The sequence below is a fragment of the Muntiacus reevesi genome, chromosome 11 (genome assembly GCF_963930625.1).
Source record: "Muntiacus reevesi chromosome 11, mMunRee1.1, whole genome shotgun sequence".
NCBI classification, from domain to species: Eukaryota; Metazoa; Chordata; class Mammalia; order Artiodactyla; family Cervidae; genus Muntiacus; species Muntiacus reevesi.
The window spans coordinates 36,509,761-36,515,742 of record NC_089259.1 but is presented as its reverse complement, the minus strand read 5'-3'; positions in this window follow the sequence as shown (position 1 = coordinate 36,515,742).

Here is a 5,982-nt window from a genome sequence, read left to right as displayed (position 1 = left end):
ATGTTTGCTAAAATAAAATAAAAATTTTAAAATGGAAAATAAACAGATTACTCTCAATAAGTTTGATTCTGTTTCATTGTAGCATTCTGAGAAGTTTCATTTTCCTTTGCTCTATCGGGAATCACAGTGGATTGTATGAAACAGAAATGACATATTCCAGCATAAAAAATTGTCTAAGTTTTCAGGTCCAAAGTCGGTATAAAGATTTGTCCCTGCTCAAATTCTAGTAATGAGGCTTTTATAATGTAAATTATATTTTCACAGAAAAATGAATGTATTAACAAATGTTCTTGCTTCTGTTATTGAGTTTTTAACTTTACAGAAGTAACTTTTCCTTATAAGGTTATAAGGTATCAGACATTTTACCTAAATCTCAAGGAAAAAAAAAAAAGAAAAGTAAGACAAAGCTTTATCTTACTTTCAATAATATAGAAGTATTTATACTGAAGAATAGACAGGATTTCATTTTATTAAGAATGTGTATTAGAAATTCCAAACATAACTTTTGATGGGGAAGCAGTCATAGCAAAGATTGGAAAGTGAGATGAAAAATATTGCCCACTGACAGTTCGAAAAGCAGTAAAAATACAATATACATTTATTTCTCTATTTGATACACTTTTTATGTACTAGTGCACTTCAACTTTGAGTCTGGCCAATACTTCATGCTAATCAGTTAAAGACCCTCAAAGCCTCAGAATATCAAATAACTTAAGCAGCAACCTATAATTAGTGTTTTAAAAATAGAATGTACTATTTTTCATCTTTAAATTATTAAATCTGCAATGTTTTACCATTTTAACAATAACAATTTCTTATACTGTTATGGAAAATCAAATTGGAATTCACATTTTTATTAATTCAGCGTATTCCACCAGGAAGATGTTATAATTACAATTAGGAATGATGACTATTTTTACATATGTTTACAAATTTAATGTTTTCATCTGTGAGTTAGTGTTTAGCCCCCTCTATAGCATAAGCATCCTTTCATTGGTCCCCTGTTACTTAATTTGTGTTGGAACATAATTATTGATATGCATTACTACTGTACGATTACAGTGTAATCAGGTTTGCTTTTTACCAAAAAGAACATGCCTTTTCCATTTCAATAATTCCTATGGAGATAGAAAATGAACCATAATTTTTTACCCTTGTGCCATACCATATTTGACTCATCTGATTTACACTGCAGAATATATGCTTCTCCTAACTGAAAAGCTAAACGCATGCCATCAGTTGCACACAAGGGGTCTGGGTAAGAACACAAATTGTGTTGAGTGTCAACACCATTTCTCATACCCCACTGAATCCAATCATATGTATTGATCAAGTATAAATGGGTGTCCTCTCTGGCCAAACTTTCAGCAGACTTTTTATTGCTCCAGTGTCAGCATGACAAAATAGATTTTGATCAGGTACAGGTAGCGGCAAGAGTTCTCTAATCTGTGAGTGGCATTATTGCTAATGATACTCTAAGTGACCTGTACTGATTATTTAGCTGTTTTTCTTCAGCACTGTGACATAGTCACCTTTCCCATTAAGTCTGAAGATCACCTACACAAAGGAACATATTAGTAGAAAGAACCAGAACACATTAACCAAATTTCACTTCATTGTAAAATGAACTAGAGAACTTTAATGGTTTTGTGAGAAAATTAATATTTTGAAAACTTATTTTAACTTTAGAATATGTGCTGATAAGAAGTAAAGGAAAAGGGAAAACTAAAAATAAAAACTAGATTTTTCACAAAGATTTCTTTAAAATAAATAATATCTATGAGTAATGTCATTGCATGTTCCCAGCTATCCTATGTTCTCAGTAGAAAAAAATTTCAGGATATTTCTTTTTAAAACTCTATGGCTGATTCGTGACAATGTATGACAAAACCCACTGAAATATTGTGAAGTAATTGGCATCCAACTAATAAAATAAAATTTTAAAAAAATGTAATAAGAAATCTCTGCTTATATATGTTGATTTCCCTATGAAAACCAGGGCGCTCATGTAATACTTTTGTTTTCCTGTGCTTCCCATTTGTTTAAGTGGGAAGTACACATTTTCACCTTTATCTTTTTATCAAAAAAGTGCAAAAAAATCATCACCTTTACATTGCACATATTGCTACTCTAGTTTGAAAGCATTCCAGAGAATTACAATATGTAGAAAGATTTTTTAAATAAATATTTTCATGGAAGCTATAATAACTCCTGCTCACTGATCTCCCTGGCCCTCTTCTCTCTTCTACTCCTCCCTTCTCCCACCACTGGCCATCCTCCTCTTCTTCCTCCACGTCTGCCAGATTCTCCACCTATTTCTCTAATTGTAATTTTATATCTGTTTCTATTTATTTACAGTTCACTCTCCATTTCCAGTCCTAATCCTATATTATTACTTATTTCTACATATAAGTAAAATCACTTCATTTTTATTTTAAACAGAAAAGAAATCAGACTATAGATCTTTCAGCATAGCACTTTTTAAATTCGTATATTGTGAACATTTTCCATTTAGTATGGAAATGAGAATGGTCATATATCATTTACTATATTCTAGTAAATGTGGAATATGTACAAAAATTATGTATATATTAACTCATATAAATGTCACAACAACCTTATGAGGTATATCTGATATTCCCACTTTACAAGTGGGAAAATAGAAACATAGAGAGCTTAACTGACACATCATCACTATCTGAGATTCTATACCAGAATCTGGCTCCAGAAAACTTGCTCTTCAATATGCTCTCATCCTTTTAATAGCTATCAGCCCTATACAATATAAATGCACCATAATGAATTTAAGACTTTCCTAGTTAATGAACCAGAGAAGGAAATGGCAACCCGCTCCAGTATTCTTGCCTGGAAAATCCCAGTGACAGAGGAGCCTGGTGGGCTGCCGTCTATGGGGTCACACAGAGTCAGACACGACTGAAGCGACTTAGCAGCAGCAGCAGCAGTTAATGAGCTTTTAATAGGTCTCTAGTTTTTCATGACTGTAAATAACACTGCAGCAAGCATTTATATACAAATATTATTGCATCCCTTGTTATTTTTGTAAGATAGTTTTCTAGAAAATACCTTGGTTAAATAGTTTTAAAATTTTTATATGTACTGAAAATTTTCCTTCTCTTTAAGGAAAAAATTCCAAACACATTACTCTTAATTTCTCGCTGTTAGGTTGCTTCAAGATCTTTCTGAAAACTTAATTGTTCCCCAGTATTAATGCGTGTGACTAGCTTTATGTGAAACATGCCATCTAAATCTCTACTAAGACACTGGCAAATACTTTGGATTGAAAAATTAGATAGGTGATTTTGCTTTGGGACTTGAATATAAACATTTTCTCTGCCCCAGCTCACCCAGCTCACTTATTCCTTCAATAACAATTATTGCTAATTGGACATTACTAAATGACATTTACTATTATCTTATTGTATGCCAGTTATCAAGCATAATATAAACACTGATAATCTGAAATATATAAACATGCTTATTAGTATCCCCATTTTATACAGTGTAAAACTAAACCTCTGAAAGATTATATGCCCAAGCCAGAAATCAGTATTTGCAAGAGTTGACATACAATTTCATATTTGTTTGGTTTTCAAACCAAAGCCTTCATTCGTCATCTGTACCATACCTCCTTTCTTAGATAGATTTTTATGGCAATAAGAAACAGATTTATTGAGATTATGTCAAAAACAGGAGTTAGTATGAAAAATATACATAAACACAAAGAAGTGGCTGTAAAGAGGACTTCCTTTGTGGACAAAAAAACAAACAAACAAAAAAAAGCGGAAAAGAAGTGTGCATGTCGGGCCCAAGGGAAAATGAGGCCGTGGTTCAGAAATCTGTGCTCATTCTGGATCATATAAGGCTCTACATCTGTGTTTCTAATGCTATCAATATATGGGGTTTATTGATTTTTTTTTTCTTTAGGGGAGTGCTTATTGATTTTCCATTACTTTTGTAGAGTTAATCTATAACAAAGCCGAATTTTAGCTTTTGCATCCTCATAGTTTCTTCTTTTTCAGTACATCTGCAACACTATAATCATCTTGGCTATGCTTCAACTTATTTTCCCATTACCAAGGACATATTTTGACAACAATGCTAAGTGCTATTGATAGAAAATAAGACATGCTTCATGGACATGGATACTTTGCTTGTATAGCTGTAATGGACTTCATGCAGTTCCTCAAATTTCCCATGGCTTTTCTCATTTATTTTTGTTCATATATGCTATTTTTATCGCGCGCGCGCGTGCGTGTGTGTGTGTGTGTGTGTGTGTGTGTGTGTGTGTGTGTGTGTGTATGTGTGTCTGTGAGTCGCTCAGTCGTGTCCAACTCTTTGCAACCCCATGAACTATAGCCTGCCAGGCTCCTTTGCCATGGAATTCCCTTCTTCCCGGGATCTTCCTGACCGAGGGATCAAACCCAGTTTTCCAGCAGTGCAGGCAGATTCTTTACCAACTGAACCACAAGGAAAGCCCTCTATTCATCTTAAATATGCTGAATTCTCTGGTCTTGTGACAAAATTCTATTTAGTTTCAATGTGTGTGTGCTCAGCTGTGCTCGACTTTTTGAGACCCCACGGACCGTAGCATGAATCAAATATTACGTTGCCTAGAAATCTTTCCCTAAAATCATCTATGACGCAGAGTCAAGTGCCATTTGGTATGTGTATTTCCCATATGTTTATACCTCTGTAATCACTCATTGCTCAATGTGCAATTATTGATTTTATTACTAGTATTAGTACAATCATCATCACATATTATTTTGTTATCAGTAAGTCTTCCACATTGGTCCTGAGGTCCTTTATTGACAGGATTCTTATCTCTCCCTCTTTGCAGTTCTTGATCAGTGATAGAAACTACAAATATTCTGCATATAGCAGTAGAAGGAATGAATGATCAAACCAACTTATACTTTCTCTACTTTTTTGCCCATGGAAAAATGTTTTTTTAATTAATTTATTTATTTATTTTACTTTACAATATTGTATTGGTTTGGCCAAGGGAAAATTTAAGGCCCTACCTGAAATGATATATTCATTTATTAGGACAGTAACATTAAGATATTTGCTTATTTCTTTGAATTCTTAAAACAAAATTATATTTATTTATTTTTTTGGAATTTTTCATATTTTACTTTTATTTTTTTTTTTATATTTTATTTTTAAAATCCACATAAGTCATATATCACCTTCATTTGATAGTTTCTCTTTGCATTTTTAATATAGTTCTCTTTCTCATCAAATGTCTTTCCCTTAAACATAATTCTCTACACAATAAAATGCTTCATGATTAAAAAGCAAAAGTAGCTACATAATTAAATTAAAAGGTAATAATATATTAGATATGAGGGACATTAAATACATGTTCAAATATTACTAACTTAAAATCTTTTTATTCAAGATATATTTAATTCCAGCACAAATTAACAGTTATAATACAAATAAATTGCATAATAATTTCATACTAGAAATATTATTTCTATCATTTTGGCTACAGTGTGGAAATTTTACTGTTACACTTGTAAATAGCTGTTGTCCAAACTTGATTCTTATCAGTCATGGACTGCTTTAAAACCATACAAGTTCCTGGGCCCCATTTTAGAGACTGTGATTCAATATATCTGAGATAGGGACCTGGAATAATTTGAATAAATATTTCAATTTTTTTGACTCAAGTGGAATGCATGTTAATGTATGAGAACATTTTTTATGTTAGTTTATTAATAAATACTAAATCAGTTATCATATTTGAAAGGCAGTGGGAATCCTTAATTCAAGGAGGTGTTCGTTCAATCACAAATTGTATTGATATATATGTGTATCAAATGTCACACTGTCAGAGATTAATCAATTCCATTTTCACTGTACAGAATACATACATAGCTTTATTCTAACCAAGCATATAAAGCTATATATTATCAAGTATATACGCATACATACATATATAATATCTATATT